Source organism: Vidua chalybeata, chromosome 3 (genome assembly GCF_026979565.1).
Source record: "Vidua chalybeata isolate OUT-0048 chromosome 3, bVidCha1 merged haplotype, whole genome shotgun sequence".
NCBI lineage: Eukaryota > Metazoa > Chordata > Aves > Passeriformes > Viduidae > Vidua > Vidua chalybeata.
Window position 1 is genome coordinate 1517952 of NC_071532.1, and position 12919 is coordinate 1530870.

The 12919-nt window shown below is 37.7% G+C and overlaps 1 protein-coding gene across 18 annotated transcripts in view; it reads left to right on the plus strand.

Moving 5' to 3' along the window:
* The window catches only part of NRXN1 (neurexin 1), a 673696-nt gene that overhangs the window by 172419 nt on the left and 488358 nt on the right, over positions 1-12919 (plus strand). The window lies entirely within an intron of this gene.

Sequence of the window (12919 nt, forward strand, 5' to 3'; positions counted from 1 at the left end):
GGGTCACTTTAAGGTTTTAAGCGTGTCCATTCTTTGTAGCTGTACTGTGAAAAATTATCAGTGAAGTGATAATGACTACTGTGAAATATGCTTCATACCTGCTCTGTCTTGTTTAAGTAAAATATTTTCATTTAGAGAATGATAGCATCATACAAATATTAAAAATCATAGAAATATCCTGTATTGGAGTTCTAGAAATATTTTTTTTTTTTTTTTGGCAAATGCTACTGTTTTAGCCAGCATTTTGATGGCTGCTTTTGATGCAATATTTGTTCATGCCTCTGTTCTCCCAAAGCAGGCTTGCACATGACAAGGCAGCTGCTACAGGGAGAGCACTGATATCATTGGCAGTGTGTGTAGCAGAATCAGGATGGGAAATCAAGCACCAGAAGAGACCAGGGCTTTGTTCCTTATGGGGAGGAAAAAGCTATAGCAGCTGTTTGTATTTCAAAGTATGAGTCTGTAGAGAAAAGCAGCCTTGGACTTCCAGAAAAAAAAAAAAAAATAAAAAAGGCTGAGCTGGAGGGACTGCAGGGTACATTGCAAATAATTTATGTGAAATATCACTGCTGTTAAGTGGGAAACTTAGTGGAAAATTCAGCATAAATGAACCTGAGGAAAAATTCTAAAGCTTAAATCTAGCTTTTTCTAAGTGATCTTAGACATTACTTAGCCATGCAACTGAAATAAATAGAACCCTTGGTACAGAAAGAACCTCTGTGATCCCTCAGCTTTGACCTCTGAAAATGAGGCTATAGTCATACACTCTACAGAATCTGTATTGTATTTACATGTTTTCAATTTATCTGCCATCAATCTCGGAGTATAGCAGTAATTTTGGGGACGGCATGACAAAAGGATTCTCATCACCTTTTTAACCTTGGTCAAATGTTCTTTTGAGTCCATTTTCTCTAATCTCTGTATTAGATGCATGCCTTACCACTATGCTTCATGAACTTCGTGATCCTACTGAGCGTCAGGAACTATAAATGTAAAAGAGCCAAGTGCTTAGAAAAGGATGTATTTTGATCTGCAGAAGAACAAAATATTCCAGAGAGCCTGTTTTGAAGAGCCAATCGCTTAAGATCTATGCCTTGCTGTCTAATCTTCCTTTCCTACTGAAAGTACTAAGATGTCACTGAAACTGAGGTACTTCAGTGTAATTGCATCATCATTCTCTGCATGCTTAACCAGGATGCTTCTCCTAGCGTGGAGAGGCAGCCTAGTAAGAGAAGTTCTGATCTTTTATAAAAATAGTGCAGCTTACTGTACGTAGGCTGAAATGTCAAATATTTTTCTAATGCTATACAAGATTTCTTTTTTTTTTTTTTGTTGTTGTTGTTCTCACGGGTTTGACTTTGTGAGTTTAATGTACAATAAATATGATCCAGTACTGCTTCTTGGTATGTAGTCTATTGAGTGAGCTTGAACTGAGCTAGCAAAAGGGATGGAACAGAACAATGTCTGTGGAAAGACCATTGTCTTGCTGTGGCTGTTGTAGCTTTTGAAAAGCTAATATTGAAAGATTGACTGTCTGTGCAGGCTCTCCTTTTTTTGTGAATGGATGAGGTTAGATGAGACCTCTGGGGGTTTACAGTGTTCAGCCCCTTTGGTCGGGCAGAGTCACCTAAAGCTGGTTTCTCAGGTCTGTGTCCAGATGTTTTTTTTTTTTTAGTATCTCCAAGGACAGAGACTTTACAACCTCTCTGGGCTGCTTAGTCCCCCTCACAGTAAATGTTTCTTGTTGTTCAGAGAGCATCCTCTGTGATGCTCCTGTGTTCCAATTGATGTCCATTTCCTCTGTCACTGGCCAACACTGAAAGGAACCTGGCTCCATGTCCCTTAGAAACTTTCTTCATGTTCATATCCATTTGTATATATACAAATATACATTTGTTTTATATACATTTTATATATATAAATACAATTTATATACATTATACAATTCATAAATATACAATATTTATATGCAATACAATATACAAAATATATACAATTTATATACATTAGTAAGATCCTCCACAAGCCTTTTCTAAGCTGAAGTCACTGCTCTCTCGGCCCTTCTTTGTGTGAGAGGTGTCTAAGTGCCTCAGTCGTTTTAATCTCTCAAGTAGCTTTGTATCCCTCTTGCACTGAGGAACAAAAATACAATGGTTTTTGTTTTGCTGGCAAATGTAGACATGACTATTTTGTTTACAAAAGCTGATGCTGGGTGTTCAGGACAAAAAAAAGGTGGAGTGAGAGGATCTGCTGACACCAGGAAGTCATCACAACAGAATTTCCTTATTCCCTCTGGTTTAGGAACTTATGAAATAACTAAGTTCACCTATTGGCTTTATCTGTCTGTCCTTGGAAAGTGAGTCCTTGTTGCAAGATGTTGCTTTTGTTTTAATATGTAGGTGTCAACCTTTACACAATGAATACTCAATTTATCTCCAAGGTGTGAATCTAAACAGGAAAGCACTTGAATTACAGGTCTGTATTGTTCTTGCTTATAGAGCCTGTGTGTTTTAAGCAAATGTAGTGGTTTGTGCTGGTTGGGTGTTACCCCTTCATTTTTCCAAGTAGCACTGTTGAAGAGGACCAATAGCTTTGAAGGCTGAAATCACAGATATATATATTTTAAAATAGGTTTGCATATACATGCATAATTGTAGTGAAATTAAGCCAAATGGTTTCATTTCAGTGTGCTAGGAAATAAAAGCTGAAGAGCCGTGAGTCCTCATAGGACCTCTGCACTCCCACTTGGTATTTGAGCAGTGTTCAGGCTTCAAAGCTGAGCCCTAGTACTCAGTTGCTGAAACAGGGGAGAAATGCATATTAAAAGCTTTGCTGTCCATAGTGAAGTTCAATTTTTGCTGTGGCTGAGCAATGCACGTGCTGTGTCATTTTTGGTGCTACTCTTAGGAGATTCCACCCAAAGTTAAGTAAAGTTGAGGGACTCAGCAGTGGGTTTTTAGCTTAATTTGCTTTGGGGAGAATTATTCTTCTAGGTTCTGTAAAAGAAATTGTGACTGAGGGAAATAACACTTCTCCCTCAGCCTCAGAAAGTTCAGTCCTTGATTTGCCATAAACCCATCTGCAACTTCTAGATGTAAAACATTAATAAACATGTGCTTTGAGGTAGTTTTGTTATGCCTCTACTCAGACTTGCAAGTCTGAATTTTATGTTAGCTGTCAACTTTTAATTATTGCTATTCAACAAACAAAGCATTGCCTTCCTGATTTTGCAGTCTGCACAAAGATGAATAATCATTTCTGAAGAGCTGTAAAGGGGTAGCCATGTGTCTTGGTTTTAGCTGGCTAGAGCTATTTTTTTCTTCCTTGTAGCTGGTATAATACCATGTTTCAGATTTAGGATGAGCATGAGATGGATAACACAATGATGGATTAGTTCTTGTGAAGCAGTCCTTACTTTCAGTCAAGGACTTTTTTGGCTTCTCACACCATAACACCAGTGAGTGGTTTGGGTGACACAAGAAGCTGGGTGGGGGACACAGCTTGGACAGCTGACCTAAGCTGGCCAAAGGGATATTCCATATTTTTTGGTCTCGTTAAACTGTCTTTCTCTGAAACTACAGATTTTTATCCTTAACCCCCCCAGTCCATCCTACTGAGTGAGTGAGAACTTCCTGCCAGGCTATACCATGATACTGTGCTAGGAGGAGCTGCTAGATTTTTGTGTGTGCCTTCAAGGGAAGATGTTAAAATCCTCTGGCAAATTTTATTGATGAGGAAAGAAAAAGGAAGCAAAAACCTCCTGAGAACTGTAGCATCTGGTCTTTGAATATGGTGAAGCAAGGCACTGAAGTAATTGTAAGCCTTGAAAAAGAAACACGAGAGGCCCACAGCAGAAGTAGCAATGGACTCTAAATTAGATCTGGGCAGCTCTAATGAGAAAGCAGTCTATAAAGAAATTGAGACTTGTGTTGCTGGAGAAGAAAATACTAATCTTTGTAATGACTTTAGTTATAAAATACTGAAACTTTAATGCAAAATCAACTTTTCAATAAGACTTGGTAGTTGCTATCTTTATACAGCCTCATGAATACTGTAAGCTGCTTTTAAATACTTTTATTTTTTTTTTGTGCTAAAATTACATATTTGTGATGCCTTCATGGAAATTTACCTGAGTATTAAGCTAGAAAGTTATCCTCAAAGGAAACGGACACCAGAAAACCTTTTTATCTAAACGAGGGATCACAGGTTACCTGTTTTTCGAGTTGGAAAGGGCTTAAACACACAGATAAGGGTAAAACCAAATAGTTTTAGAAGAAGCAGAATTGAAATGATCAGTACTGTGATGGACAGTGATCTGTGGTGCTCATTATTTCTCTGAAATGCCATTATTTTCTTGAAACTGTAGGGCTTTTGATTTAAGGGTGTTTTTAGAGGCAAAGTCTTTTTAAACAGCTTGTTTAAAGTCTCTAAGACTGAGCAGGTCTCTCTCCTTTCTTCCCGTTCTTGGTGCTTGCAGTGTGCTTCTTTGTTTGAAGTTTTGACAAGAAAAGCATGTAAATAGGTGGAGAAAGGGGAAGAATTTTCTTCAGTGTGCTAGGTTTGTACTCACATCTGCAAAAATTGCAGTTGGCTCGGAGACCAGCAACTGGCACAAGGGCACAAAATTACAAAATTGATCTGCCTTACGCAGCAGATCAATTTGTGCTGCTGGAAGATTTATTTCTCTCGGGTCAGTGCTAAGTTTTCCTGTTGATTTGAGTGGCTTTCTGCCTTTGCATCCTTTTATGGTGCCTTACTTTAGGTGAAGCCTCTTTGCTGTCCCTTGCCATGCTTGCATTTCAGGCCAGAGTGTAGCAGGGGGATGCTCTAACTAGTTACAACTGAGCCACCTCAGGTATCCAGAGCTTCCAGCCGTGACAGAATGGATCTCTGCATGATTAATTTACTCCTGCCCTCACAAGCTTTGTCAGGCTCGTCACAGATGATTCATTTCTTCCTTCTGTGGAATCTGGCGCTTACCATACGTCTCTGCTGTAGTAAGACGGGTCGTGGCAATAAAAGCAAGAAGGATGAAAAGTAGGAAGCCCGAGTGTGAGGAGCTGACCTGCTCTGGAGGTGTAATGACGCATCTGTCTGAAACTTGGTGGTGAGAGAGAGAAAAGGAGAAAAGGAGTCGTGCAGTGTCTAATTGGACCCCACTGGGTGACCCTGGCTGCTGTGAGACACACAAAGTGGGGCTGGTGGTGCAGAACACCGAGTTCTTGGTCCCTTGCTCTTCGGGAAGCATGTTTTTGTTGTGAACCCTAAGGGTCTCATCTCAAATATCTGAATATTTTTTAGAAGCATTGTCAGTTTACAAACAGCTTCTTGGACTGGGGAAAGTGAATGTGGCTTCTCTTCTGTCTTTAGAGGTGCATAGTTTTCAAATTTAATTGTGAGATTGCTGCTTAGCATTACTTGCAAGGAATTATAGAGGGACAAAAATTCAGTGTGTTTAATGTTCCACAAAAATCTGTCGAAGTTGTAGATTCTGGATAGTCCATGAAATCCTCAAGCCAAAATTTAGACTTTTAATTAAGGCATTATGTAAATATTTATGTTTATAGTTTGGTCATGTGCTTCTGTATATATGAAGGAAATTTTGTGTACTCGCTATTTAATTCACTAACCAATGGAGGTTTGAGAATATGTGCACTGAGCAAACAAAAAAAAAGTAATAAATTCTAGTTTTCACAGATATTTGATTTTTGGGAGCTACATACTAAAATATTTCTGTTAATTATTTTTAACATAAGGGATTAAACCATCTGTCTCCTGATTTGAGATTTGTTTTTAAAACCAAATGCATTAGATTTTGTTTTTTTTTTGTTTCATTTAAAACTGAAAAGAGCCCTTGAAAAGCTGTACCCTTTGCAATTGTGATTTAACAATTAGTGTCGTGTGGCTGGGCATCTGCTTCCTAAATCAGTCCCACTAAGGGCATTGGGAGGGCTATTTCCTACAGCTCTCAAAAAGGCTGGATGCCAGAATGTGATGCTGATGGAAGTCTTTTTAAAGATGTTTCTCTGTATGTTTCTAAGATGTTTCTTCACTTTCTATATATACAATGCTATTTTTGCGGAGCAGTTCCTGTCATTGCAGGCAAAAGAAAATTTAAGTCATGCAGTCTGCACAGACTTGTTCCTTTCTGATGTCTTTTTTTTTTGTTGTTGAAGGGGGAAAGTATGTATTCATAGAAAGCTACCCAGTTGCTTGTTTCCCAAATTCAGGAATTTACCAGCTGTCAGCAGGATAAAAACATGTCTACATCACGTCTTCCCAGAAAAAAAAAAAAAAACAACAAAAACAACAACAAAAAACTCATTATTAAAAAGTATTATTGCATTAAAACACTACAGAATAATTTATAGAAATTGTTGTACCAGTCACACAAAACATGACTAAAGGTTTTGTTATAATAAAGGTAATAAGCTGCAGAACTTGAATTTGCTGGGCAACACATTCTGTATTACTTGTTTTTTATCTTTTTAGGCTATGTGAAAGCAGACTCCAGAGTTCTAGAAATATTAGTGCTTTGTCTTAAAATAAGATTAGCAGCCAGAATGAAGACATTTGGTTGGTATGTTTATCATGTAGCTGCTGGAAGTTTTCTTTCATTAAAGGCTGGCTGTCCTCTCCTGTGTTTTTAAATGACATGTTGGCTAACAACAGAAAATTGTGTGGTTGATGGGTTCTTATGTTCCCTCACACTTTTATTTTTGGCAGAGAATACAAATTACCAGAGAAGGGCCTTGTCTTAATTCCTAATGCATAGCTGCTGTGAGATTGGAGTGTATTGGTGACTTATTTTTAATGAGTTGGTAATGATTTTGTCAATACAACATTTTGGCTTCAAAATAGAACCATAGTTTTAAAACAATGAAATTCTTTTTATGTTTTTCCATTATCAGGAGGAATTTATTTCAAGAAAACCGTGATGAAGATTTTCTGTGATACAGCATTAATGTGAGGAAAAAGGGAAAGGCAAGACTGAAGGGGGAGAAGCCCAGAGCAGTTGCTTTGTGTTCTGTGTTCTCTATAAAGTCTGGCTGAATAATCCAGAATTTTGCAAGTCAATATCTCTTAATGAATGCTTTCATGAAACTCAGACTGAGGTTTTAGTATTTCTGGCTCCATACTTCCTGATTTCCCTTGATTTCACTTGATATTTCCAAATAATAAACATTAGAACTTACAGGAGAAATACTGGGAGGAGGATCTCAGGGTTGTTGGTTGAGGTGTTCAGGAAGATGTTATTTCTTTCTCCTCAAACAATGCAGAGTCCAGTTGCAACTTCCTGTCCTTTTGATTCTAATGCCATGAAAAACCAAACTGATGACAGAAATAATTAGCCACTGATGGTAGCCACAGTGATTGATTATTTTTTGTAGCAGCTGCCTTGCAGTTGGCTGTTCTGTCAGTCAAATGCAATCACGGTAAAAATAAATTTAGGCTAATAATCAGATTTAAGGTTTATGCATGACAACATCGTTTTGGGAAGCTTCCTTGTCTTCTCTGTCAGCACTCTTTGTTCCAGTGGTGTGTAACAAAGGATGTAGCAGAATATCAGTGACGTACAGAAAGCGTGAAGGGGAGGAGTGGCAACCCAAAATTCACATGAAGTACTTCGAAAAACGAGCTTTTTCTCTTTGTTAGCAAGTCTGATTCCCACAAATGCCTTATTTCCTGTGCTCGCTTGTCTTTACAGACGCGTCCGATTCTGTTCTGCCAAAGATGCCTGCAAACAGGCAGAAGTAACTCAGTGGCAAAGGATATTTTAAATACAGAAAGAAAGCATCACCTTTTCCTTCTCATCCCCATGCAATGAAAATATGTGGGCTTGACAAAAAATGTTTGCCAAGACAGTTATTTAAGGCTAAGCAGATGATAATCCTCTGCGTAATACCTTGAGCTGGTTGCAGCGGTAGCGCTGATTGTTGAACCCCTGACTGATTGGCTAGCAAGGAGCTAGACTAAATAATGCATATTATTCAGTGGTCATATGAAAGGCTATGTTGTAAGGATGAATTTCTTACGGTTTTGGAAGGATTTTGTTGAGAGTTGCACTCTGAGGAATCAGCCCAGTCTCTCAGAATGAAACCAGAAATCAGGCACTTCAGAACAAACTCTTCTTAAGGACAAGTAGGAGAGATGGCATAAAGTGTGAGGGCAAAGGAGCTTATGCAAAACTCACTTTTAACAAATGTAAAGAGGTAATAACTTGGTTCAGCAGGAGAAGATTTAGGCACAGATTTTGAAAGAAGAAAGTTGCACAGTGCACCTAATGGGTGGACTTTATGGCCATGAGCTCCTGCGGCAAGCCTTTCCCAGCTCAGAAGAAAACTGCTACACAGCAGGGGCTGTGAGCTTTTATTGGTAATTCAAGGCTGCTTGGAAAATGGTGGTTTCTAACATCTGCTGCAGCTTGCAATGAAAGCAGTGTTTTGTGCTACCAAAACTCAACAGCAGTTTCCATCCTCCTGTGGGAGGAGGAGGCAAGAGTCTCTCTTCAAGCATGAGGAGCTCAAGCAGATAAAACCTCTTAATTTACAGGGAGGGTAAAGAGAAGTATGAATATGCTGTAAGGAAAATAAGGATAATAAAATAGGTGCAGACATGGCTGATTGCCCTTGAGCTGACCACTAATGAGGCATGCAGGCACCTCAGGTGAAAGCTGAGCATTCAGAATTGTCACTGAAATACCTGGAATGAGTTCTGAAGGCTTACATCACCTGGAAATCAGTCTCACAGCCTTCTTTCATAGGTGGTTCTTCAGAGTCATGACAGAAGTCATGGCCTTGCAGTAAATGTGTTTTGATTTTACATGTATATATATTTTTTTTGTTTTGGTTTTTTTTCATTTTTAAGCACATACAACTGCTTACAAATGCAGTTTAAGTAATCTCTTTTGGGTGGTCCTCTTTTTTTTTTTATTATGAAATATACAAAGGCATACAGAGGTTTAGAAAGGTGAATATTAATGAAAGCTTTTTAAGAACACGAAATATGTAGTAATTTTTATCAGATATTCATTGGCAGGGAAGGATGGCTGATATCCTGTTTCCTAATACTTTTAGTTGTGTCAGTTGCATACAGTTGTAGAGTAATTACAAGTACAACTTAAGAGCTTTGAGAGATGAGTGCATCAATTTTCTTTACTCTCCTGGAAAAAATTAGCTCCTAATTGTATTGTAAAGAGTATGTGGAATGCTGGCAAGTTGGGCTAAAGAAGTTGTGCTTGTATCAGTATTTCTCTTTGAGTTTCCTTAGTTTCAGTTGTGGTTTTGCAACAATGCAATTCCATTGATTTCAGAGCAGGCACTTCTGATATTTTTACTTCTGTTAAGTCATGCCCTAAAGAAATCTTTCATGGGACAGGGAGGACTTGGTAGAAAACACTGTTTAGAATGCTGCAGAGTGGATGCAGTTGAATCAAGAGGTAATTTTATGAAAGATAAAGGTTTTTTGTTTTTTTTTTTTTACACATGCAATAGCTATCATTTGCATTGACAGCATGTTGGGGAATAGATTCTTTTAGTTCATGTTACTCTAGGGAACCATTTTCCCTCTCTTGCTCAAAGTGTTTAGAACACTGAAAATAATAAAAACTGCACCTGACCTGACTCAAACTACAAATTATTGGTTGCTTTGAAAGATATTCCCACATCCAATGCCTTGTTGACTTAACAGTTACTAAGGCTACAAATGAAGGAAAACTCTTTTTCTCCCTATTTTTTTTTAAGATAGAGCAGAAATGCATCAAAATGTTCTTGAGGTGATGATTGCTAATGTGTCAGTTGATGGGGAAAATGGGGTCAGATGCATTTCATGTCCTGCTTTTTCTCCAAAGGTGTTATTCCCTTAGTTCCTACTGTTGATGTCTTTACTGTTAGCCAGTGAATGCAGTTTTCCAGTGTTTTGCTTTTCACCTTAAACATAAATTTAATTTTTCATGTGGCTCCTGAACTGAGTTTAAGTGGGTTTTAATTCATATTTTATTAAACATGATGCGAAATAAAGTTGACAGTAGATATAACTGGAGAGTTATTAATCCTTGCCAAAGAGCAAAAGTTCCACACTTTAGCAACCCTTTTCCCTCACTTGTTATAGTTGACTTCAGAATAGTCCGGCCACTTGCAGACCTTCCTGCAGGGATAGCAAAACATTTACAAAGGTCTTCTGAGTGCAGATACTGATTAATGATGATAAATTTCTAATAAAAGATTTTTTTTTTGAATCTGATTGCTGTTTCCCTTCAAATCCTACTCCCAGTCAGAAAAATTGCATGTAATCTGCAAGGTCCACTAGAATTAAGAACAATTTTTTTTCAATATGTCTAAACCATTGCAGAGAGCTAAGATAACCTTGATTGAAAATCAGTGTAGAATGAAGGTGAAGTAGTCTGTTCTTTCAAAGATGTGTCTGATGTGCAGTGTTTCAGAGATTTTTTTGAGTGTGCAATAAGGGTAATGTAACCATTGCTGTGAAGTACCATTGAAACCACATTTGAAGTAGTTCCATCTATTAGAAAACAGGAAAAAATAAATATATAAATACAATTATCAGAATAGAGAAAGCACAGAGGCTAGAATGGTATTCACTTTCCAGTAAGCAACATAAATTGAACATCAGTCAAGACAGTTTTGAAGCTGTGAGATGTGAAAAAGATGTGATTGTAGGAAGCAGTGTTCTGGAAGTATTTAATTATTGATATTTGTATGTATTTGAATATTAGTATTTTCTTCAGTCACTTTGACTACTGCCAGAGGTGTGGTGCTGGGTTTGGGTGCAGTTATGCTACTGCTGTTGCTCTCTGAACTGATAGCAGTGATCTGGGCTGAGAAAAAGTATCTGAATTCTTACCACAAATGTGTTCTGTTCTTTTTGATGGGAATCTGAGATATATAGATTTTTTTTTTTTTTTTTTACTGACACTGATCACTCTAAGTTGTGCAGTTTCAATTCCTCAAACAGAAGGACTACTTTTCCCTTCTTCCATGGACAGACTCAAACTGAGATAACCTGCTCAGGTTATCTTCAATCTTCTGGAACACCATCCTCTTGTGGGACCCTACTGATAACTTGTGTGTTGATGTGCATTTGATGTTTTTGTTGCTTTTCTCCTCTCTTGTTCTGCACTTTTGAACATTGTAATTATTTTAGTGCTTCAGCAGGGTGCCTCTGTTGGGAAAGGGAGAAATAAGGAAAAAGAAAATATTCTCAACAGACTTCTGAGAGGGAGAGGGCAAATGCTTGGCTGGATGTTGCAGCTGATATTTGTCAAAAAGTCTTTGCTGGAGTTAATGAAAAGGAAAACAGGAGAGGGAAGCAGTGTAGACTGATAACTTTCGATGTTTTTTGGACTTCTGTGGTTAGATTTCAGAAAAAAATCTTCTGATACACAATAAAATAGGCTTTGGACTACAGACTTTTTATTCTTGCAGAGAAGTAGTAAAGGGCATTTTAAAAACAGCCAGCAAAAGGGATTGTGCTGCTGTTCAATTGTCTGAATATAGAAACAAGAAGAAATATTTCTGTGAAAGTGACACTGCTGATGTTTCAAATGTTTTGATAATTTTATATAGGAAGAACTGCTATTAATTTTCATTTTATTCCTGTAATATGAGCATGTGTCTTATTTTACCTCTATATTTGTATATTCCCTGTAGAAATATATGTTGGAATTTCCTTAGATCCATGGTTTAAGAACAAAACAGGGCAGAACTGCTTATTTCTTCTAGTATTTACATACTTCATGTGTCATAACCTGCACAGCATTTTTCTGTGCCAGTTCCAGTGGTTATGTCCTAGGAATCATAATCATGATTCCTCACTGGAAATATAAAATAATTCGTGTTTGTTCCAAAGATGTCTCTGGAGGTAGATCAGAGCTGAACCTGCAGGTATGGTCTATGGCAGCATTTTGATTAAAAAAAAAAAAAACCAACAACAACAAAAAAAAACCAACAAAAAAACTTAGTTTTCAGGTAGAAATGTTTGGAGGGATTTAAATAAAGCTGTGCTGCTTACTCAGGAAGCAATGATGATTTTTGAATAAAATCATTAAGGAATAGACTTGGCCCTACAAAAAGTGATGATTTGTAAGGTGATGAGAAAATAAAGGAAGAAGGCACCAAAAGTTTTCTTTGTTTAAAGTTCTTCTCTACACAATGGGAAAACTTCCATAACCAAAAAGACCCAAACCATGTCAGTGTTTGAGGGTGGGGGGATGATGACAGAATAAATCTTTAGTTGTTATATGTCAGAAATTAACTTGAAATGTAGATAAAGATAGCTTGAGAGTGAGAAGCCTTCCCTCTTTAAGGAGGTTTTGCATTTTGGCAGTTTCAGCTCTACTTTCAGTTCAATATGTATGGGGAGTTGCTTGGAGAGATGAATTCAATGCTGAAGTCAATCTGGATGCAGTTATTTTCACTCTCTTTTACTTCCTCTAGGCCAGCTGAATTGGGTTTAGGGAGTAACTTCTTGGCAAGGTGGCAAAAGACAGGTAACTGGGTCTATTGCTACCCAGATATAGCAAAGATGCCACAGCATTCCAGGACTAGATGGGCTTGATTTAATTCAAGCTGTATTTCTCAGAATCATGATTAAAAACCCTGTTAAACAGCACTTTAAATGTATTTCTCAAAATAAGGTTCTGAGGCCAAGATAACACGTCCATTACTGGAAATAAGATAGGTGAGACAGAACCTTCTAAAGAAGTCTGGTGGTGCCTGGTTTAGTGCAGCTTCTCCAGCCCAGTGCTAAAGGTGCAGTTTCTTCTGAAGCTAACTAGTTGGAGTTCAGACAGCCTTCAGCTGAATTTTTAAAGAAACTGTCATCTAAACAGGAGCAGTCTCCTGATGGATCCCTAATACCCACGTGAAAAATAGTGATCGTCCAAAAAACATTTACAGTT